The sequence below is a fragment of the Engraulis encrasicolus genome, chromosome 14 (assembly GCF_034702125.1).
Source record: "Engraulis encrasicolus isolate BLACKSEA-1 chromosome 14, IST_EnEncr_1.0, whole genome shotgun sequence".
Lineage (NCBI taxonomy): Eukaryota > Metazoa > Chordata > Actinopteri > Clupeiformes > Engraulidae > Engraulis > Engraulis encrasicolus.
The window spans coordinates 13,718,700-13,743,536 of NC_085870.1; the positions used below are offsets into that span (position 1 = coordinate 13,718,700).

The following is a 24,837-nucleotide window of genomic DNA, read 5'->3' on the forward strand; positions in this document are numbered from 1 at the left end:
TATGAGACCAGTTAGCCGCGAGCTGGTCTCATAGGACTCAATGTTAACTGCGAGCATGGAGGTAAAATTTGCACTGCCATAGCCAGAGAACGGTAAAAGTACGGTGAAAGTGCAGGAGAACGGTAAAACCCTATTATTTAACTCAAGGGGAGGTGTAAAATAAGCTTATTTCCAAAAATGGGACAGTATCACTTTAAGATCCATTTGTCTGAAATCTTCAGTTTGTGTCAGCTTGCTGCAGCCCGTTTGCAGTGGGATAGGACATATTGCCATAGGGTGCCATTGGAAATGGCATTACAAAGGTATGTCACAGGGTATGCCGTGACCTAATGGCAAGCAGTGATGGGCAACCTGGATTCATTAGTTAGAATCCAGCGCCACCTATTCCAAATGGCCTGGCTTTACCTGTCCAATTAAGCCAGCTGATGGCCTGGTTGACTGGTCACCTGGTTTAACAGGACTGGTTTTTCATCACTGATGGTTTAGGTCTTGTTATTATATATTACAGATTTGAATCCCATGTTAGTAGGTCATCCTCATCTGTGAAAGAAGTGTACTCTAGCATGGCACCTAACCACCACATTGCTCCAGGTACTGTAATGTACATCAATACTATGGATATAGGTGTCAGCTAAGTGTAGTATAATATACAGTAATAGCAGCGAGACTCCCACTTCAGTGGTGAGTTTTTTCAGTATATAAAGCTACAGTATGATTATAAAGGCCTTGGATGTCTCTGGGAGGGTAGACTAATGTCGGGGACGTGCTTGCTGCAGGATACATGTGCACGTGCACTTTTCGTGCATGAATGCTAGGGCTGTAACGATACACTATTCGGTTTGTATCACGATTCACGCACGGTTCGATACACCCCATGATTTCACATTTGCCAACATTATTAACAACTATGATAGTTTATAGGTAGAATAGATTACAAGAGGCTACTAATAATTTTGAAAAGTTTCTTAATAAAAATGATGATGCTTGGAAGCACTATCACTTCATATCATGTGGTTGTTTTCTGGGCTGATGGGTATCAAAAATGTTAAGGGCGTCTCACGATACTGCCTCCTTGTATCACGATACAGTATCGTGACTCTGTGTATCACAATTTCGATACAATATGGTTACAGTCCTAATGAATGCATTGGCATGCGAGTTCGATGTCAATTTTGCATAGCGCACCTGTCACAATGTACGCAGACGCATGCATACAGTGCAATATTGACAAAACCGCGACAGGCGATTTTCCAAACACCCAGAATTCGTGGTAGAGTCAAACAATGGAGGAAAACATTAATGAGAGCCCCAGTGCCCCTAGATGATACCGCCAGTGTTGTGCGAAATGCTCCAGTTTTCCTGAAGCAAGTATGTGCACTCGGTCGCATGCAGTTGCATGCATAGTTTTAGGCACATAGCAAGCATGTCCCCGGTCTAATATAGGGGCAGTGCTGGCACTACAGACGTGAAAGGGGAGGCTATACAGCAAAAAATGCGGATTGTGTGTGCGGATTGTTATGTATTAACACTGTGAAGCAGTGTTAATTTCGTCAGCTTTTTTTGATTTAGTCTTAGTCTTAGTCACAATGACGAAAATCAATTTTAGTCTTAGTCATATTTTAGTCATTGGCTTCCCAATTTAGTCTTAGTCTTAGTCAAAATGACGAAAATCAATTTTAGTCATAGTCAAATTTTAGTCATTTTAGTCATTTTAGTCAACATTTCAAATTTTAGTCATTTTAGTCAACATTTCAAATTTTAGTCATTTTAGTCAATATTGTGGTGTAAAATTAATAACCTACAATGGCTATCGTTATTTCAATACTAATATAGCCTATTGCAGCAAATATTCACCTTGTTACTTGGTCATTTTCCACCAAAACCCAAATCAGTCATTTCAACATCATAGAGCAAAAGAGCATCACACACACACACACACACACACACACACACACACACACACACTTCCAGGTGCAAGCTTCTCTCTCTCTCTCTCTCTCTCTCTCTCTCTCTCTCTCTCTCTCTCTCTCTCTCTCTCTCGTGCATTAGAAGCTGCTGCATAGGCTACTATTTGATTTTGAGTTTGATCACGGAGGAAGCTACTCTTCTTCACCTGACCGCGTGACAAAGCCTGCAGATTGCCGGCAGTGGGAAGACCAGACATCCCAAGTCTGCATGAAGTCCAAGAAGTCTCCCTGATAGTGGCTTCCCGATGACGACGAGTCAGATAAAATATTGCTGATGTTAGACTATGCAAGTTAGCGGTTTTTGTTTTCAATTGGCAATGCGAGCAGAGAACGATAATGACTCGTGCGGTATGCGTGGAATAGGCTTAAATAGATTGTGCGAGCACACTTCGTATGCCATGCAAAAGTCCCAGGAAGAAATAGTTAGCAGGGGTACGCAGACTGGACGATAGAAAGGACATGCACATACAAATATTTAAACACTAATGCTGTTTTGTTTGTCGGGGGTGTCGAGGCTCGATAAGCATGACCCTGAAAAGAGTTTTTGGAACTTAGGAAGACGCTGCAGACGCATGGAGATGCTGTCGACTTCCTTGGGTCTTTTAGCATTGCTCTCGACGAGAACAAGTTTCAAATCTCAACAGTTTAAAACTCCTTATCGATCGCCCATCCATTGATTCTTTGCAAACTACAGTAGCCGTGCCTCTAGACAGGCCAACTTTCCCCCTGCTGGCGCGCGCTCCTGCGGTAACTGATTTAAATAAATTCACAAATCCGACCTTCATGATTTGCTTGCGAACTGCCTACACATTTGGTTAAACAACAAATATAGCAAACATTACAAAAAAAGAACAGACAACGAACGCCGGGTTAAGACAGCCTAAGTGAAAAGGAGAATAGTGGAAGCTCGAGGAGGTTTAGAATGACAGTATCAGAGGAGGATTGGCGCGACTGTCATTACTGCAGAAACACGTCTTCGTCATGGACAAGAGGGTTGTTGAACATGTTTCAAAATTAACACCTCCCTCAACGTCGGCTATTTTCTCTCTTTCTCTGGGAATGTTTTAGGACCTAAACTCAACTTAATGGACTCACTGAACTACTAGGCTACAGAACTACTGACTGAGCCGCACCATGCACTGGCTGCCAGCAGAGACAAGCCAGGCAACACAGCGTGAGCGCGCAATCACCTATGAAGTTCAAGACACTTAGGCCTATATTACAATTACAAATTACAAATTAATTATAAATAATTACATTTTTTAATGTCCATTCGTCCATGGCTTGTAAATTTCGTCTCGTCTTAGTCTCCTTGACGATTTTTTTTTTAATTTTCGTCATATTTTTATTTGCTGGAGGCATTTTTTATTGCGTCATCGTCTCGTCATCGTCAAGGGAAAAAGGGGCGTTGACGAAATATTTTCGTCATCGTCGTGGTTGACGAAATTAACACTGTGAAGGCATATACGCTGTAAAGCTGTTCAATTCAGCCATGAATTCAACATTCAAAGTTGAATCGACATTAAATCGATTGGGACCGTCTATTCTCTGAACAGAGTTGCATTAAACATTAACAGTGCAAAATTCACTGTGTGCACTGAAAGATCAGTACTTGATTCTATTACCTCGTTCAAAAAGTCGAGAATCCCAAGAAAGCCGACCTAAAACCTCGGGAAAGTGGGCGTGAAGATTTGGTGACGCAGTGTGAGATCGATAAATATCGAGGTTGATCTCAGGCGGAAGTATAGAACAACGAGTTCCCGAGCTTGTGTTTTGTATGACGACACACGCATCATCAGCATGGCGCCCATGCATGGAACTAGCATGTAAACAGTATCATAAATGCTAAAATATCATCTTGTAATCACTATCAACAACACCAGTTGATGTCATTCAATTGCAGATGTACATATGTCAGTAATGCTGGTCTCTGCCTGTTTGATTTAGCCTACTTAAGCTAAAATGATATGTCGTGGGTTTGGAGGCTCAAGGTGAGGTGAAAAAAAGAAAAGAGAACCAAAACAAGACACGCATGAATCCCGATGGTTCCGGGGTCTGTTGCGTTCATGTGCCAAACTCCAGAACTCGATTGTGATGTGAGCTGTGTCGTCAGCTGGCTTGAGAGGTCCCGAGCTGGTGAAGGCGACATAAGTCTGTCTGTCTCTCCGAGATCCTTTCTGGTCCATTTGTCTGAAACTTCCTGCGTGTTTTGCAGACAGCTTACTGCAGTGTGTTTGCTTACAAGGTGTGAGCTGCATGACATGACAGAATCACACTTCTTGTGTAACTGTGTAACTTCTCCTGCACTGTCACCTTGGCAACTTCCAAAACAGTAAAATATAAAATTACCAAAATCGATATAGGCCTACCGGTAGTAAATATTTAAGAGTTTCAGTTAGCTCTGTTGCAGTTAACTCTGGTTAATTTGGCTGATGTAACATTTTCAGAGTTTATTATATACTCCATAGTGTGTAATGTGGAACACTGGAATGTGTTAATCTTCTTGCTGTTGAGTTGAAATTCCCTGTCCACCTGCAGAATTTTACACTGACTTTTGACTCAGTGTTAGAGTAATTTGACTCTTCACAGTGATATACTGTAAATTAATTCATACAATATACTCAATATACGGAAATAATGACACTCCGATATTTGACTGGGAAGACACCATCTCATGTTCCTCTGTTATATATCGAGATTGATTATAAGGTTATGCAGTACTTGTACGAGCAAAGTGACATGTTTTAATAGCAGGCACTGCAACAGCAAAGCAGAACCCTAATGTACGTACGGGTTGAAAGGACCGTGTCTCATTTTGGTGACTCCCCATCCAGCTTTCTTTGTCTCATCTGTCCTGCTCCCTGTGCTCTGTCAGTGTGTCAGTTAGTTTGTTAGGTCATTTGACTGTTTGATTGTTTTATGTCTGACCATTTACAATTAAAACACACTAAATGTTGTCATTACTACATGAAATGTTACATTTAAAGAATCGATCGTATCAGAGTAAACGTCAGGCTCATCTTTCATCTGTAATCCCTTCCCAGGACATAGTCTGTCTGTCTGTCTCTTTGTCTCTGGTCCGTCTGTCTCTGTCTGTCTGTCTGTCTGTGTTGCTTGTCTGTCTCTGTCTGCCTGTCTGTTTGTCTGTCTATCTGTCTGTCTGTCTCTCTCTCTGTATCTCTCTGTCTATTTGTCTGTCTATCTGTCTGTCTGTCTCTCTCTCTGTATCACTTGTCTGTCTGTCTCTGTGCTAAGAAGATGGCGAGAAGATGGTCAAAAGCCACTGAGAACCAGCATGTGTCACCACACACACACGCACACACACGCACGCACTCACACACACAAACACGCACACACATACACACAAACACACATGCACACACACATACAAACACACACAAACACACACACACACACACACACACACACACACACACACACACACACACACACACACACACACACACACACACACACACACACACACACACACACACACAAAGGGAAGTTAATGCTGTGAAAGAAAAGGGGAATTGAGCAATAAAGAGAATTGGTGGAGCATTGTCTAAGATGAGGTCATTCTCCGGGGGCCTTCACTGAGATGTGCTCTAAACGCGGATTAAACCCTCTCTCTCTCTCTCTCTCTCTCTCTCTCTCTCTCTCTCTCTCTCTCTCTCTCTCTCTCTCTCTGCATCACTCATCCTCTCTCTCTCTCTCTCTCTCTCTCTCTCTCTCTCTCTCTCTCTCTCTCTCTCTCTCTCTCTCTCTCTCTCTCTCTCTCTCTCTCTTTATCACTCATCCTCACACACACACACACACACTCCCTCTTCTCATTCCTCTCTTTATCCCACTTTCTCTATTTTTTCCTTCACCTTGTATTTTCCTCTGTCTTCTTCCTTCTTTCTTTCCTGTCCCTGTATTTCCATTTCCATGTTTTTTTTCTCTCTGTCTCTTGCTCAAGCTCTCTCACACATCTTTTATAACCTTTCCCAAGGCTCCCTCAGTCTTTCTCTCCATCGCTTGATTTTATTTTGTCTATGTTTTCTCTCTATTAACCCCTTAGCACAGAGCCCATGTTACAACCTTACTGTCACCAAAATTTTAATGGCTATGTCTTAATCTGTTACTTAAGGCTCTCTGAACTGTCATTGCAATGTTGTTATGTTATGATGTAGTTGAGTATTTTCGCCAAATAGTGAATAGGCCCGCCGACGACCCCATCTGCAGTAAGAGGCTACGTTCTCTTCCTTATTCTCTCTATCCCTGTCAATCCCCCGATTCTTCTGCTCTCCTCTGCCCTCGTTCCTCCTTATTCTCTGCCTCTGACCCCCCCGTAGATACCCACTAGTATACACATAGTGTGGCATATCCTGTGTCATTTCCACCCGTGCTTATTTGGAAACACATAAAAATCACATTCAGGAGTGTGCTATCACTAAACGGCCGGGGAGGGGGTAATTGCCTGTGCACCTGACGTGTGTGTGTATGTGTGTGTGTGTGTGTGTGTGTGTGTGTGTGTGTGTGTGTGTGCGTGCGTGCGTGCGTGCGTGCGTGCGTGCGTGCGTGCGTGCGCGCACGTGCGCGTGTGTGTGCGCGCGTGTGTGTGCGTGTGTCTGTGTGTGTCTGTGTGTGCGCGTGTGCATGTGTGTGTGTGTGTTGGCTGCAGTCCTTGTCAATCTGAAGACATATTTCATCGAATGACAGCATTCAGACAAGCGTGAAAGGCCGGCCGTGTCCTCCATACAAGTGCAAATCGAGTTAACACACTGTTTGTGTCTGTTTACAGATCCACAACAGCATACACACACAGCACTCACACCCACACAGCACAGATACACCCACACCCACACACACACGCACACCCTACCCTAGACACACACCCTACCCTAGACACACGCTTGTAATGTCAGCTTCTGCTGAATAACCACAGGAATAGTATAACCATGGAGAAGACACACACACACACACACACACACACACACACACACACACACACACACACACACACACACACACACACGCACACACACACACACACACACACACTCACACACACGCACACACACACGCACACACACACTCTCTCAAACACTTGGAAGCTGTAAAAGGCCATATGCAAATGAAGGCCGAGAGTTAAACTTTTGGGTTGGGGGGTGGGGGGTGGTGTGTGTGTATGGGTGAGTGTGAGGGTGGAGAGGGAGAGAAAAGACAACAGATCAGCTCTATTAGCACAAAAAAGGGAGAGGGTGTGAGACACACACACAGGCACGCACCCTTTCTCTCACTCCCTCTCTCCGTCTCTCTCTCCCTCCCTCTTTCCGTCTCTCCCTCCCTCTCTCTCCCTCTCTCCCTCTCTCCCTCCCTCTTTCTCCCCCTTCTCCTCACACACACACACACGCTCGTCCTCTCAGCCAGATCCTCTGCACCTGCAGTGGTGCAGCCATTGTTGAGCCCTGCCTCCCTCCCCCACTCCAACTCCACACCCCCACAGCAACCCCCTCCTCCCTCCCCACCCTTTGCTCTCTGGAGGGCAGCTTTGTGGTGACTGCTCCCTTTTTCTGCCCTCTCCCTCTCTCTCTCTCTCTCTCTCACTCTCTTAGTCTCTCTCTCTCTCCCTCTCTCTCTCGCTGGCTTTTCTTTTGGGGCCGGCTCCTCGTTCTCTTTTCTGACGGGGGCCCCCTAAGCGCCCCTCGCCTGCCGCTGCGCAAACACAGCTGACAGAGGGCCGCTCACGTGCCGCTCCCCGCTCTGCAAAGGGCCTGGATGCAAAGGGCCCGCTTAGCGAACGGCTGCCTGCCTGCTTAACGCCTGCCTGCCTGGCTGACACTGTGTGTGTGTGTGTGTGTGTGTGTGTGTGTGTGTGTGTGTGTGTGTGTGTGTGTGTGTGTGTGTGTGTTGAGGGCTGACTGAGTTTTGTGTGCTCTTCTGTCTGCTTGCTTGTTAGTGTTTCAAGTCATTGTTGTTATTGGGGGTTGGTTGGTTGGTTAGTGGGGAGTCATTGGTATTTTTTTTTTCTTTTTACTTGGTCTTCTTTGGCCATGGAGGTTTGTGTGTGTTTAGTGTGTCTCGGTGTGTGTGTGTGTGTGTGTGTGTGTGGGTGGGTGTGTGTGTGTGTGTGTGTGTGTGTGTGTGTGTGTGTGTGTGTGTGTGTGTGTGTGTGTGTGTGTGTGTGTGTGTGTGTGTGTGTGTGTGTGTGTGTGTGTGTGTGTGTGTGTCTGTTTGCTCAGCGGCACTTGCTTGTCTTCAGCTGCAGAAAATAAAGTGTATTCTTTCATCCGCCTCCGTGTCTAATAAGGTTTGTTTAAGTGTGCGTGCAGCGTGTGTATGTATGGCTGTGTGCCGCCACTTGTGCGTTTGATTAATTGTGTGTGTGTGTGTGTGTGTGTGTGTGTGTGTGTGTGTGTGTGTGTGTGTGTGTGTGTGTGTGTGTGTGTGTGTGTGTGTGTGTGTGTGTGTGTGTGTGTGTGTGTGTGTGTGTGTGTGTGTGTGTGAGAGAGAGAGTGAGTAAGTCAGTGGGTATATATGCAGTAAGAGAAATTTGAATTATTTACTTTGTCCGACTAATGTCTCAGTATTAAAACTACTGTATGAACACCTTAGTCGAGCTGAAACGAACCAAACTGGAGTTTGAGAAATCAGGACTATGCTTTCCAGATAATGCGATTCTTAGATCAAGAGCAAGAGCTTTTTATTGTCATTGGCAAATAAATTGAGAACGAAATTGCGTTTGGAATACACTGTACACCGTACTCCAGGCTGCTGCATCTATGCGCGCCGCCACATCAAGTCAAGCTATGCTGGGATGAATTCAGTTTAGTCAGACTATTGGCTTGTCACTGCCCATTTTTGTGTGTTTTTGTGCTGGGTTAGTGCAGAGTTATCAGCTCATTTGCCTTATGATGTGTTGATTATTAGTTTGCAGTAGCGGTTATTTGATATCGTCTATGTGGTGTGACAATTTCAGTACAATGGATGCTGCGTTGCTTGAACTTGCCAACTTAAGGCTCTTTTCCACTGCCAGTGTTCTGGTAGGCCTACAGCTCGACACAACGCGGCTCGGCCGCCACTTTTTGCTTTACGATTGAACTGTGTCGTGCCCAATCAAAAAGCAAAAAGTGCCATCCCAGTCGCGCTGTGTCATCCTGTGGGCCTACCAGAAAAATGGCTGTGGAAAATCGCCTTTTGTGTTCGTGATGGCAGGATATACTAGCTATTTTAAGTCATTTTGCTCAGCTTAGCTTAGCTAGTAGCCACTACGGGTACAAATAATAATCGAAATACATCGATGCGTCGATCCTACGGCTGACGATTTAATAGAATCGTATAGTATCGTGGGATATTCTTAAGTATCGGAAATAATCAAATTACTGGCCCCTTTCCAATGCCCTAGCTCCATAACATAATAGAAGTGGAAAAGTAAATCTAACCGAATCGAATCGCATCATACCTTGGGGAATTATTAAGTATCAAAAATAATCGAATCCCTGCTTTTAGAAATCGATACAGTATCGTATCGTCATGCAGGCTGTGATTTACACCCCCAGTAGCCACAAATCTTATTAAAAAGCCTCCAAATAAATTGGTTCTGTGCTTAGCTCGATTTCAGTCAGTTGCTCAACTATGCTTTGCATGTACAGTATACATACTGAGTCAGGGAGTGAGTGAGTGAGTCAGTGAGTGAGTGAGTCAGTGAGTGAGTGTGTGTTTGTGTTTGTGTTTGTGTGTGCATCCACACAGCACTCCGCGTTTTTTCAAACCTGAGATTTTTGTGTGTTTTTTTGTCACCCACATCTATCCTCTTATTTCCTTGACTCCAGCACCGTGGTCTACATCTCTCTCTCTCTCTCTCTCTCTCTCTCTCTCTCTCTCTCTCTCTCTCTCTCTCTCTCTCTCTCTCTCTCTCTCTCTCTCTCTCTGCACTTGCGTCTATGAGGTGAACAAGGTGTGAGAGAAGATGTTTGTTTATGCATGTGTGTGTGTGTGTATTTGTGTGTGTATTTGTGTGACCGAGAGAGTCAGAGTGTTGAAGGAGGTGACTGTTTATGAGTTGTGTGCGTGTGTGTGTTTGTGTGTGTGTGTGTGTGTGTGACAGAGAGAGTCAGAGTGTTGAAGGAGGTGACTGTTTATGAGTTGTGTGCGTCTGTGTGTGTATGTGTGCGCGTGCGCGTGTGCGTGCGCGCGTGTGTGTGTATGTGTATGTGTATGTGTGTGTGTGTCGTGCAGTGCAGTTGTCCTCCCTGTGCCGCTGTGATCAGAGTCACCTGCGCCGCTGCGAGCTGTGAGCTCATCTGAGGCCCATTTCTCATATCCGCCTCTGGGCCTTATCAGCACCTGGCCCGGCCGCCCCTCAGCTGGGAACCCATCTCATAACGCAGCCAGGGCCCTGCACAACGTCTGCACACACACACACACACACAAGCATAGATGCGCGCACACACACACACACACACACACACACACACACACACACACACACACACACACACACACACACACACACGAACACACAGTCATACTCATTTTCAATCATTTCAGGCACACACACACACATAGACACTCATAGAGATGTGCATTCACGCACATGCACACACATGCATACACGCACGCGCGCACGCACACACACACACACACACACACACACACACACACACACACACACACACACACACACACACACACACACACACACACACACCATACATCAACTACCTTAGCCAGAAGAGAATAACTAACAGTGTGTGTGTGTGTGTGCGTTTGTGTGCGTGTGCATGCGTGTGTGTGTGTGTGAGTGTGTGTGCTTGCAGGCCTGGGCCACTGACAGATTTGTTAGGGCCCGGGACAAGGTCATCTGACAGGGCTCAATACATACTATAACGTGAACAGAACACAATTCTGGGGCCCCCTTGGTGCTGTGTGTTCTGGGACCCCCTTTCTCCCATGGCCCGGGACAACTCACCCCCCTATGTCGGCTTGCATGTGTGCATGCATGTGTGCGTGCGTGGGGCTGTGATAGAGACAGAAAGCAATAGATAGAGAGAAGCAGCTTGGATGTGGTTAATATACAGTAGAAGGAGAAAATCACTCTATATGCATTTACTCAGCTGCCAATGACAGCAAAAAAGCCTCAAAAGGCTCTCTTCCCATCACCTTTTCCGAGCCTTGTCATTCCTAGTCCGCCTCTTCTCTCTCTCACTCTCCTTTTCTCTTCCCTCTCTCCTTACTGTCCTTTCCTCCTCCCCTCTTTTTCTCTCACACTTTTCTCTTTCTCTCCATCCTTCTCTACCCTCCCCCCCTGTCTTACTCTTTCTATCCAAATCCCCATCCCTCTTTCTCTCTCTCTTTCCCTCTCTCTCTTTCCCTCTCTCTCTCTCTCTCTCTCTCTCTCTCTCTCTCTCTCTCTCTCTCTCTCTCTCTCTCTCTCCCTCCCTCCCTCCCTCTCTCCCTCTGTGCTACTCCCCCTGTCGGTGGTGATGGCCTGACGGCTGGGGGGCTGATGGATGAGCCCTCTATGCCAGCGGTCACTGGTATTCTAACCATGCTGGCTTTTTACAGCCCTGGTGTGCTTTTTTACAAAAGGGCCCGTGCATCTGTCTCCCCAGGTTAAAGCAAACACAAACGCCCACCCTCCCCGGGCTCTCCAGCCCGGCTCCAGCAGCCCCGTCCAGGGGGCAATAAACTCGTTATCTCCCTCTTTCAGATCCTAATCTGACGGCCGGCCTGCACATTGCCAGGTGACCCGGGGTGGGGGCTCGTTCAGCGCTTAAATCCCCCAGCTTTCCCTGCCTGTCAGCACTGTCTTACCCCAGCAGCACCAAGCACCCCACCCTCCCCACCCGCTCCTCCCTCCCCTTCCGCCCCCTTACACACTCCCCTCACTGAGCCAGCCACCCCCTGCCTGGGGGCTAGAACGGCCTTACACCCCCTCCACACACACACACACACACATACATACAGACACAGACACACTCCAACCCCCACCCACACACACCCCAATCCCCCCTCCCTGCAATTAATCCACCTATTGATCACAGAGTATTACTCCAAGAGCCCCAGAAACTGGAAAGTGCTTTCTCTTACACACTCCCTCTGTCTCGCGCTGTCTCTCTCTTTTTTTCTCTCCCTCTCTTTATTCCTGCCTTCTTTCCCTCCTCTCGTCTTCCCCCTTGGCCTCCCTTCTATCTTACTGTTTCCTGAGCTCTCATCGTACTCTGATCACTGTGTGCTCCTCTCCTCTCCTCACCTCACCTCTCCTCTCCTCTCCTCTCCTCTCCTCTTCTCTCCTCTCCTCCACAATCTCTCCTCTCCTCTTCTCTTCTCTCCCCTCTCCTCTCCTCTCCTCTCCTCTCCTCTAATCCCCTCTCTCCTCTCCTCTACTCTCCTCTCCTCTCCTCTCCTCTCCTCTCCTCTCCTCTCCTCTGTCTCATCCTCTCTTCTCCTTCCATCTCCTCACCTCACCTCTCCTCTCCTCTCCTCTCCTCTCCTCTGTCTCATCCTCTCTTCTCCTTCCATCTCCTCTCCTCTCCGAGTAGGGCTGGTGCAAGTCAGTCAGAGGTTCTTGTAAATCTTTCGGGCGCACTCCCAATTACAGCGCGGGGTGGATGGTGTAAAGCCTGCCAGCTAATGCCTCTCTTCCCCGTGTCGTAAATCTTTACGTTAGAGCTCTCTCACACACACACACACACACACAAACACACACACACACACACACACACACACACACACACACACACACACACACACACACACACACACAAACACACACACACACAGGTCTGACTGGAAACGACTGCTAGGGATGAGGTTAAATGTGAAAGGGCATTCCAAATGCTACGGTTTCTTAAGTGGGTGTTAGGTTCAAACCCTTAACATTTGTAAATATGAAACACCTGAAATGAAAGACACAGAGAATCCTTAATTAAGTTTCAAACCGGCTTGGAGAGCGGATGGGGAGAACCGTCAGCTACCATTTTCCCCACTCGTTCTAAACGATGTAATAGCCATAAGTCATATTTATTGAAGGATTTTCCCTGATAACAATTATCTCTATCCGCTAAGGGGAAAAGGGGGCGTACCCGGATAGAGATTAATTCATTCACACACACACACACACAAACACACGAACACACGAACACACTAGCCAGGCTGCGCCCTCCTAGTGACGCAACACCTTCGGCGGCGCTGCAGATCGAATCTCGATTGCAAGTCTATGATAATCAGGCAAGGAACACACAGTCCTTGGCCTGCCATGTGGAGATGCAACTCTGTTGTTTGGGCATTCCATTGTTCTGGTACAGATAAAGTCCTCGCACAGTCCAGTAATCTTCTGCAGCCTTGAATAGGAATTCTTGAATGCGAAAGGGCACATTTGTGCCACGGCAACATGTTTGCTCTCATATAGAATAAAATACAGTTCCAACAGTGGGATATGTTTGCATTGTGTTCTTTTTTTCCTGAGTGAAATTCCAATGAGGTGATGGGGCGGTTGTTTATGTAAAATGCAGAAAGAAATGAATTATTAGGAATTTGAAGAGGATGTGTTCCGCAAAGTCGTAAAATAGGTTCACATCGTTCCTTCATGACAGCTTTTTTTTTCAAGCAGAGATTTTTTGACACATTGGGCTGGAAAAGAGATGATTTAACAGGAATTTGAAGAGGTCATGTACTGTAAGCTGTGTAAAAGGTACATGTCTTCCTTTCATTTCTTTGCTTGTTCTAACCCCCTCGATAAGATGTGTGAAAACACATCGATCAGAAACGTCAGTAATCTGGCGTCCACAACAACCGATTATTCCTCGTGTGATCCAACCGGTCTCGTAAGACGAGTCGGGTTGGTAAGTCGGCATGTTTTGCGCTATTTAACACATAAAAGGGGGCCGTGTATGGACTTGTAAATGCCCCCGCAGTCGCAGTCGGGTGGTGCCCACTCAAAGCAAATCCATAACCTTGGGTAACAGGCGCTGGTCTGTGCTGCTTTGAGCCGCGGGGGGCTTTGATGTGGGGCTGAGGCCTGTGTCGGGGTGTCAAGCCTGTCCGTGGGTGACAGCGGGATGGGAGGGGAGGGGAGGGGAGGGGAGGGGGAGGGGTGGGGTGGGGTGGGGTGGGGAGGACAAGGCTGTGGTGCTGTGTGTGTGTGTGTGTGTGTGTGTGTGTGTGTGTGTGTGTGTGTGTGTGTGTGTGTGTGTGTGTGTGTATGTGTGTGTGTGTGTGGACGAGGAGGTGGGGGGGGCAAGGCTGTGGTGCTGTATGTGTGTGTGTGTGTGTGTGTGTGTGTGTGTGTGTGTGTGTGTGTGTGTGTGTGTGTATGTGTGTGTGTGTGTGTGTGTGTGTGGAGAGAGAGGGGGGGGGCACGTGATGGAGTGATAGCCTTCCTCTCCATCGCTCCTGTCTGCTCCGCTCCGCTGCCATGTGAATGCCCTCCTTCATGGGCTCTAAATGGCACATTATGGCGGCCCGAAGAGAAGAGTGGGATATCCTGGTGCTCTGACCCCCACCGCTCACAGGTCAAGGGGAACAGAGGCGGCAGATGAAAGAGTCTGTAATTATGGAGAAAACAAAAAATACCTTGTCTCCAAACAACTATTTTGGTGGTGGGAAGGAGGGAGGGAGGCTTGAGCAATTGAGATCAAGACATTTTTTTCTCTCTCTCTCTCTGCCTCAGTCACTCGCTCTCAAACCCTCCTCCTTCCGCCCCCCGCCCCCCCGCTCCCCATGTGCTCTCCCACTCTCAGTCATCATCCACACTGGGTGCATCCCAATATGTGACCTTGCCTCCTCCACTTGTGCTTGTCTCCTCGTCCTGCCTCCTGGCCCCTCCTCCATGGAGAAAGCGATAAAGGCTGCCAGCCTCGCCACAACAACTTTTGAGGGACTGTTTTTCATTCACCATCTCAATTGCAAATGAGAAAAAGACTCTACAATTGAGCTTTTGCAAGATATTGAAATATAATGCTGTTGTCAGTGATGTCATCATGACGAGATGCGAGTGGAGGAGGCAAGTGGAGGAGGCAAGGTCACATATTGGGATGCACACACTGTGTGCCCAGTGCAGGGGATACCGTGTAGCGATTGGTGGACTGACGCGTGCGGTCGCACCCGCACCCACCGAGCGCTCTGATTGGCAGAGCGGCCGGCCACCGTTATCTGATGACGATTGGCCGTGGCCGGGCGGGGGGCCCGCGGGCACAGGAAGTGACAGTTCCACGGTTCCCACAGTTCCACCCCGTGAGAAAGACGGTGGCTGGAGGCTGCTGGGCGGCCGGTGCTGCATGCCGAACGAACGCTGTGCCGCCACACGCTCTCCCACCCCTGTGTCTGATGTCTGGGGAAGGCCGAGAGGCTGGCGGTGGGGGGTGTGGTTCAGGGTCGTTGACAGGTTTTGCCGGGCCCAGGAAGGTAAATTTGAAAAAGCCCCCCCATCTCATTCTTACAATGTAATGTAAACCCAAATTTGGGCCCCCTCTCTTGCTAGGCCCAGGACAACTGACCCCTTTGTCCCCCTTGTCGGCTTCCTTGTTGGGGGGTTGGTAGAGTGAGTACAAGGTGGTGAGTGTGACATTGGGGGGTTATAGTCTGATGTCTGGTGTGTGTGTGTGTGTGTGTGTGTGTGTGTGTGTGTGTGTGTGTGTGTGTGTGTGTGTGTGTGTGTGTGTGTGTGTGTGTGTGTGTGTGTGTGTGTGTTTGTGTGTGTGTGTGTGAGCACATGCAAGTGAGTGTTATGTTGGGGGGGTGGGGTGGAGGGGTGAGGTGGTCAGAGTCAGTTCAGTCAGAGAGCCAGTGTGTCTCCACATGCATGCACGGTCACCTCCGTGGGTCACGGCCCCATGGGCCCTGGCTGCCCCCGCGGCCCGCCCATCCTGTCTGGCCTCTCCTCTATGCCCTCCTCTGCTCCTGCTCCTGCTCCGCGTCCGGCTGTCTGGTGGGCGGAAGGGGCACGCATGGCCACTGGGCGTTTGTTTGGGCAGAGAATGAGGCAGGGGCCGAGGGCGAGTGACGCTGGGAGGAGACGCTGGGAGCCCGAGGGCGAGTGGCTCTGGGATTGGGGACTGGGGGCTGTGGAGGGGAGGAATGGGGAGAGAGTACCAGTGCTCCTGTAGAAACACTGTCTTAAGTACACAACATGGTATCATGAGAAAGAAGCGTTCAATACAGCGCCAATTTGAACCATCCTTCCGTAATGTATGGCCCCGTTTGAAATGGAAGGCAGCGTTTCGATGACCCTCTTCCTAAATAAACAGTTGTCTGATAAGATATGACCTCGTAAAGGTATCTTCTAAAACATTCGTTTCAAAAAGCACTCACTAGAGCGCTAGTTTTTGTATTTGACGTTATGCCGTTGGATGGACTTGTGCTTTTGACGTTAGCGCTTAGCTTACATAAGGGCTTCCGCACATCGGCTCCGACAAAGTGCTGCGCACTGCTCCGCAAAGGTTCGATTCCATTGTTTTCAATAGAACCCCGCACACTGGCGCCGATGTCCGCGGACATTCGCCGATGTCGGATAGCAATTAGAGACAAGTTCTATTTTGTCGGCGCCGCCCATTGACTTTCAATGCTATGTTCGAGTGAAATTGGGTTTGGGGGTCCGAATTATGTCGGAAGCCAAAGTGCGCCGCAGTGCTGTCGAAGCTAATGTGCGGCTGGCCTAAGCTAGTTGTTTAGTGCACAGCATTCGGGGTAGTAGGCAGCAGTATGAATCATTACTGCGCCTTATCTGGGTTTTTTCTATATTATATTAACTGTATATTTGGAGCGTTTTCTGCTCCTTGCACTTCTTACGAGATGATAAACGGCACGGGCACGTCATTATTGTATTTATACACGTGTAACAACAATGACCCAGTGGAATCTAATCTAATCTAAATCTAAATATGATTTGAGATAGAGGGCACACAAAGACTACCCGCTTCAACCACAGGCATTTGGAGAAAAAAAAAAGTGGCAGAGGCCACGTTGACTCGTAAATATGCCTGGATGTGAAGAGTTCAGATGCAAAACCCCCTAACTCCATTTCGGAAGACCTGCACTTCTATATTTTTAGAGAACCCAGTTGTTGGTTCGGTACACATTCATGTACTTGATAATACATATAAATAGTTATATTACATAAATAAAATAAAAAAATGCAATTTTGATAGCTTTGTATTAAATAAAAATGAATTAAGATTATTTTCTGAAATGGCACTTAGGGGGTTTTGCATCTGAACTCTTCATGTTGTGGACTAAAATGTTTGGGTGAGAGGTAGATGGATGTGTGCTGGTTTGTACAGTAGTGTATGGGTTTGACCTGCTCAGGGCAGATGCATTCATTTTTTGATAAGACGGGAACATGACATGAAGAATTAGGGGAAGCATGGTTGGCCTGAACGCTTGCTCTCTCTCTCTCTCTCTCTCTCTCTCTCTCTCTCTCTCTCTCTCTCTCTCTCTCTCTCTCTCTCTCTCTGTCTCTGTCTCTCTCTCTCTCTCTCTGTCTCTCTCTCTCTCTCTCTCTCTCTCTCTCACTTTGTGTGTGTGTGTGTGTGTGTGTGTGTGTGTGTGTGTGTGTGTGTGTGTGTGTGTGTGTGTGTGTGTGTGTGTGTGTGTGTGTGTGTGTGTGTGTGTGTTGGTTCGTGGTTGAGCACTTTTGACACCTGTGGCCCTTTGAATGGGAGGAGGGCATGCACTGTTGAGATAGAAGAAGAGGGTAACATTGGGATTCTCTCCTTCTCTCAGCTCTCTCTTTCTCTCTTTCTCTCTTTCTCTCTCTCTCTCTCTCTCTCTCTCTCTCTCTCTCTCTCGCTGTCTCACTTGCTCTCTTTCTCTCTCTTTCTCTTGCTCTCTCTTCTCTCTCTCTCCCTCTCTCTCTCTCTCTCTCTCTCTCTCTCGGACAGGCAGTCTGATTTAGAGTAGCTGCAGCAGTACTCCCCCAGTAGGTAATGGATGGGTGGAGGTGGTAAAGGAGGCAAAGAAAGCTGCTGTACCACACACCACCATCACCACCACCACCACACACCACCACCACCACCACACACCACCACCACACACCATCACATCCACCACACACCACCACCACCACACACCACCACCACCACCACCACCACCACCACCACCACACACCACCACACACCACCACCACACACCACCACATCTCCTCATGTACAGTACCATCATCTTTTCTCTCCCACCCAACATTACCTCCCCCAGCCGTCCGCTCCAAACCACCAAACCACCACTGGCCTCACCCCCTCAGTCTCCCCCACTATCATCCTCACCAATATACCACTACCACTTTCACCACTATAATAATAATAATAATAATAATAATAATAATAATAATAATAATAATAATAATAATAATAATAATAATCGGCCTAATAATAGATAATAAATAGTTTTATTTAAATATAGAGCCTTTCAAAATACAGTATGCAGGGTTGCTTAAACATTGCATGTGTGTAAATGTTCTGTCTTGTCAGCCCTACCCACCTATCTAACCCGCTCTCCCACCACTGTCACCCTTACCCACCTACTGTACCTACATGTAAGCCTTCACACCCTCCACACTATCACCCCTTGACCATCTACTGTATCTAACCCTCTGTTCCACCATTATCTCCCCTGCCCACCCACCTAACTCTCTCCCACCAACATCACCAACATCACCCCTGCCCACCCACCTAAGACTTTCTCACCCCTAGCCACCTACCAAATCCTCCCTTCCACCACTATCACACTATCAACTCATCCACCCACTCACCCATCACTCACCCACTACCCCTTGGCATCACCCCTACAGTACCCACCTGACTTGCCCCCTCTCCCACCATCAGCCTTACCCTCTCACCTAGCCCCCTCTCCCCCATCACCATCTTCAACCACCTAGCCACCCCCCCCGCACACACACATACACACACACACACACACACACACACACACACACACACACACACACACACACACACACACACACACACACACACACACACACACACACACACTCACTTCGTCATCCCTACCCAGCTACCTAATTCTCCTAACCCCTTCTTATCACCCCTGTAGTACCTACCCAGCTAACCCTCTCTCCGCTCACCATCACCACTACCCACCCGCCATCCCCATCCCTCATTGCTATCACCACTACCCACCCACCTAGCCCACTCTCCCACCTACCTAACTCCCTCTCCAACCACCTCGCCTCAGTCCCCTTCCAACCCCCACCCCCCGACTCTGGCCACCCAGCGGCGGCTTTACGAGGAGGCCGAAGGGAGTTGGCCACGAGCCGTCTCGGCCCTCTCCCACCTCGGATTCCACAGGGAGATTCACGAGCGGCCTTTGCAGGAATTCGGTCATGTAGACAGCGTATAAAAACGCTTCACGCCGACCCTCAGGTTGGTAGGAGGAGGATATATTTTTTTTATGCAGTATGATTTTTTTTTGGTCGTGAAAGAAGTTGGATCGTTCGTAGGATATAGGATTAAGCCGACCCTCGGGTGGGTAGGAGGAGAGTGAGGATGCCGGAGTCAAGTTTTTTTCATGTATATAGTATGCAGTATAATTTTTTGTTTAAGCCGTGAAAAGACTTGGATTGCTCGGCCCGGAACTGAGATGTAGGATTAAGCAGCAGGGATTGTATTGCATTTTTCACCCTGTTCTGTTCTGCTCTGTTCTTCTCTACTCTGTTCTATTCTTCTCTACTCTGAACTGCTGGAGAGAGCTGTACAGATCACCCACCTGTAGGGACCGCATAAACCCACCAGGGGAAAGCAAAACAAGCAACATGACAAGCGATTCAATTTAGCCGCTTTATTACTATGGGAGATTTACAGGGGCTGGCTTTTAAGTCGCAACACTGCGGCCGTAAAACTTTAAAACTTTTCTTTTTTTCGCTCCCCTAAATGGAAGGGAGGTGGGCTCACTCAGGGTGATATACTGGAGGAGTTGTGCATGAATATCAAACCAAAACAGGAAATTACTTGGGAACATCTTCAGACAGTGTCTTTCTAAGGGAGGTTTGTCACATCACAGCTGTGCTTGTAAGCACACAAGCCAGGGGTGAGTTTCTCAAAAGGGAAGTTGTTAGCCTGTTAGCAACTTCGGTAGTTGGCAATGGGAAAATGCATTGAAAGCAGCAAAGTAGCTAATGTAGTAAGCAACTTTGGTTTTGAGAAATTCACCCCAGCCTCGCACATCCCCGCTCCTTCTCCTCTCTTCCTTATTCCCTCTGCTGTTCGTTCCATCTCTCCTTTGGCTCCTCTCATCACTCTGTCACTCTTGCACTAGCTGTCTGATGTCTGTCTGTCCATGCCCCCCCACCCCCATTTCCCCTGAATCATCAATCCCTACTCATCTCTCTGCTTCTTTCACCACGTCTCTCTCTGTGTCTGGCTGCCCCTCTCTCCCCCTCTCCCTTCATGTCTCTCTCTCTCTCTCTCTCTCTCTCTCTCTCTCTCTCTCTCTCTCTCTCTCTCTCTCTCTCTCTCTCTCTCTCTCTCTCTCTCTCTGCCTTGCCTTCATCTCTCTCTCTTTGTCTCTCTCTCCCTCGCTCCCTCCCTCTCTCTCTCTCTCTCTCTCTCCCCCTCTCCCCCTGTCTCCCCTCATCTGTCTCCCACTCCTTTGACTGAGTTTCATAGAATGCGTCCTCCCCTGGTAAGATGAGAGCAGAGGGAGGGGGGAGGGCCGAGGCCTCGGGGCCGACTCCCCCCGTCTAATTTAAGACTTTTAGAGGTTGAGGGGAACGCGGAGTAATCACCTGAATTATATCGGGGGACGACCGCAGCGGATTCCAATGGCCCCGACTCACACTCCCCACTCAGCAATTACTAAGAGACGGGTGCACACACTCAAATACCTTTTAAGCACTGAGACGCGGTAATATAAAATAATATAAAACCTTAAAAAGGGACTGCTCTATTTGGAGTTATATCATATGAATGAATGTGCATAATGTTTTTTTTAATATATATTTTGGGGCTTTTTGCCTTTATTTGTGTGATAGGACAGTGAAGATATCGACAGGAAGTGACTGGGAGAGAGAGACGGGGAAGGGTCAGCAAAGGACCAGTGCCATACTCGAACCCGGATCGCCGGTGGCCTAGTGCCCTACCGCCACAGTAGGGCCGTGCATAATGTTTTTTTCTGTGTCCTAGCCCGTGCACATACAACACGTCTAACAAATTGATGCTTGTTTGTGTGTGTGTTTGTATAGACATGTGTTTGTGTATCTATGTTCTTGTATGTACCAGTGTAAACGTACACTTTTTCAAGAGCTGGTTTTCATGAAAACCATGAAACTTCAAACACGTGTCTGCTTTTCCTATACACAAGTGTACATACACGTAAAAGCATGGACGGACTCATTTGTAACAACAGTGGCTATGTAAACAACGTCTCACTTTTTGTTTTATATCAAAGCGTGTACACACACACACACACACACACACACACACACACACACACACACACACACACACACACACACACACACACACACACACGTGTGTATACACTCAAACGTTTGCACACACAGGAAGAGAGAGAGCAGGACCTATCAACCCTGCCATTTATTTTATAAGAAGGTCATTTTCAGTTCTTCCCTTTTGATGTCTGTGAGTCACACTCATCTTCAAACCTCTGTACGGACCGGACCACACACTAATGTCCCTTTGTACACATTCCCCTGCATGAATACAGATTGTCGACATCAGAAGCAAGAATAACACACTCTTGTCCTCCGTTCTTGTTCTCCGGTCATACGCATACACATACTCTACTTCTCAGGTCTTTATATGGAATAACTTTGACGACCTGTAAGGCTACAAAAAATCCTACCTATTCTCGCAAACTGTTAACACATACCTGGGTATTTTTAAGAACGGCGAGCATTCCTTCCGTTTTTGCCTTTTGTTTACACACTGAGATTATTCTTCTGAAAGCAATTATTTCTTAAAAACTCCGGCAAAATTAGAGATTTTCTAAAACTTGTGATTGCATGAAAACAGAGAAAAATGAAGACTTCAGTGGCTCTCTCTTTCCCTCAAACTGCCGCACATAGGCTTAACATATTTATGACAGCTCTCGACAGCATACAGTGCATCCGGAAAGTATTCACAGCGCTTCACTTTTTCCTCAAAATGTAAAATTTCAATGTAAAGAAAGGTTGAAACACTCACCGATGACCTCCCTTTTTATCCATTTTCATTTCGAAATAAAAAAATGAATGTAGTTGCAGCCAAAGGTGGTTCTACAAAAGCAAAGGCTGTGAATGCTTATTTAAATATGATTTCTTTGTTTTTTATTTTAATTTTAATAAATTCTCAAAAACTCTCAAGAACTCTCTTTTTCACATGGTCATAATTTTGAGGACAGAGATTAATTGAATACAATTTGGAATAAGGCTGTAACGTAATAAAATATGGAAAAAGTGAAGCGCTGTGAATACTTTCCGGAAGCACTGTATTCATGCGGATTCACAAATGGGTGTGAACTAGCATTTTATGGAACAGGAAAGAGGGAAGAAAAGGTCCGTTTATCAAAACACCCGTTGCGTGTAAACTGGGAGCTGCAGAGAACAACATTAAGAATGCAATGCTGCATCTGGATTCAGGGGCAGAGCCATAGAGGGGGCGAGCGGAGCATCTTTCCCTGGGCCCAGGGCCCTCTTGTTTTGGTGGTGGTGGCCGTTATTGCGACCATGGCCCGCCATATGGGGGGCTCTGTCAGTGTTTTGCCCTGGGACCCTGTGTTGTTCCGCCACTGTCTGGACTGTAGTCTATATGGGTTGTTTACATAATGCCAGTTAAAGCAGCCTCAGAAGCAGGCTTATGTTTTGGCCCCTTTCATCATGAATGCTCATATCTGTATCTGTGCTTCTGTGTTTCTGTTCAGCCTTGTTAATCTGGCGATGTGTGTGGAGGAGATATGGCGGAGGTACACGTGTAACATCTTTGGGGGAACAAAAGGCAGGGAATAATGACTAACTTTGTCACTGCGTTATCACAGTCACTGCTTATGCGACTGATTAAAACACAGCAATGGAGGATACCGTACATGCTTAGCTGGGGAGATATAAGACACTACAATTGTGGTGGTGTAAGTTAACACTAGATTACAACCAAACAAATCGTAAATCTCTTTTACAGTACATCTCTATAGCCGAGGTTAGTAGGCAGCAAGCATACTAACCACATGGGCTCAGTGTAGAGCTTTGAGAGTCATCTAAGCTCATTCTTGGTGTGGTGTGCATTGGACATGTGTGCAATTTGAAGTCCAACCAACTAGACTGTGGTGAGCCAATCTGAGATTCTCACCACCTACCAAGTAACAAGGTTGACTCTATTTTTATATATATGTATTTGGGGGGGGCTTTTTGCCTTTATTTTCGAGACAGGACAGTGAAGACATGACAGGAAGCGAGTGGGGGGAGAGAGAGACGGGGAAGGGTTGGCAAAGGACCCGGGCTGGGAATCGAAGCCAGGTTAGCCGCATAGCAGACGAGTGCCCTGCCGGTAGCGCCACGGTAGGACCAACAAGGTTGACCTGCTCTATTGAGCTGCTTGTGCAACGTCTGAAGTAATTCTCCTGACCTGCAGTATTATGCCATGCAGGCAGTGCAACCTGACGACTCTTCTAAATGTCTTTTTAGGCTGTGTGGTAATTGTAAGGACAGAATGCAAAAAAGTAAGCTGTAGTAGCCTTTGCTGTTTTTTTGAAACAAACAAAATCTCCGAGCAGGCATCTGAGTTTCCAGCACGTGTGCTTCAATATCACTTTGCAGTACTACTGTGGTGTAGTGTAATCCAATGAGCAGTCCAGATAGGCCAATAATCTGCAGCAGCAGCTGACCTGAGTCCACCTCTCCAGGTAGCTCAGAGACGCCCGTCTCCCTGATCCCAGGGAGGGCCGTTTTAGATGTTTGCCTTGGCACACCTCACAGACCTTTTAGAGACCCCACCAAGTTATTTTATGGGCCCATGCACAGTGCCTCGCAGTGCCAGCATTGTTTGTTTATTTATTTTGACCCACTCCGGGTTAACCTGGTCTCCGCAGAGTCTTCGGATGCCTTGGCACTTTATTGAGGAAATGCTCTGAGCTCTCACAATATGGGGGAAAGGGCTTAAGTTTTTCGTTTTGTCTTCTGAGTCAGCGTTGTGTTATTTGCCCTTCTACCGTACGTTTGTGATTGTGTATGTGCTGTGTTGCTTTGTGACATGTCCTTAGCTGGAGCAGCCTCAGATGCCCTTGCCCTCTGCTGTCAGTTGGACCTTGCAGCCTTACTTGGCACCTGGTAGTTTTCGAACCAGCGCTCTTGCCAGGCCTGTCAAAGTGTACTATACGTGACATTTGGTGGCAAAGCCCACATCTCTGTATACTCGCTGTCAGGGAAGCAGACAAGGGGGGGACAAAAGGGTCAGCTGTCCCGGGCCCAGGGAGATGGGGGGCATAATTGGGCCCTCATTACATTGAATGTATTATTGTAGGTGAGACGTCCCTTTCAGATGACTTTGTCCCGGGCCCCGCCAAAGCTGTCAGCAGACCTGCCCGCTGTGTAGGTGAGAGTTGGGTGCGATGTGATCCACATATGAGTTCCTTGTCTCCTCCAAGCCTAAGGGTGTGGCGAATGCCAGCCAGGGATTATATTTGTGGTGCAGGCCACTCAAAGGCCTCAATGTCTTCCACATTTTACCCCTGGCAACTCCAGAACTGTAGCTGTTTTCTTCAATGCCACATGATGGGGGAGCAGGGGGGGTTCACACTCCTCATTTTAGGCTGCTGCCATGTCAGAGTTTAGTTGAGTCCTTTTGGCGAGTCCTTTTCAAAATGTTCAAAGGATCAATGGAGGCTTGGTATTCAAACAACTAGACACTGTCAACCAGCAGATTCTTCTATAACTATTTAT

The 24,837-nt window shown here is 47.4% G+C and overlaps 1 long non-coding RNA gene across 1 annotated transcript in view; it reads left to right on the forward strand.

The window, feature by feature from the left end:
• LOC134462097 (uncharacterized) overlaps positions 1 to 24,837 on the forward strand; it is a 154,939-nt gene that overhangs the window by 57,733 nt on the left and 72,369 nt on the right. Inside the window, exon 3 of the long non-coding RNA XR_010037486.1 lies at positions 20,938 to 21,052. This is a non-coding gene — a long non-coding RNA (uncharacterized LOC134462097). The remainder of the gene's footprint in view (positions 1 to 20,937; positions 21,053 to 24,837) is intronic.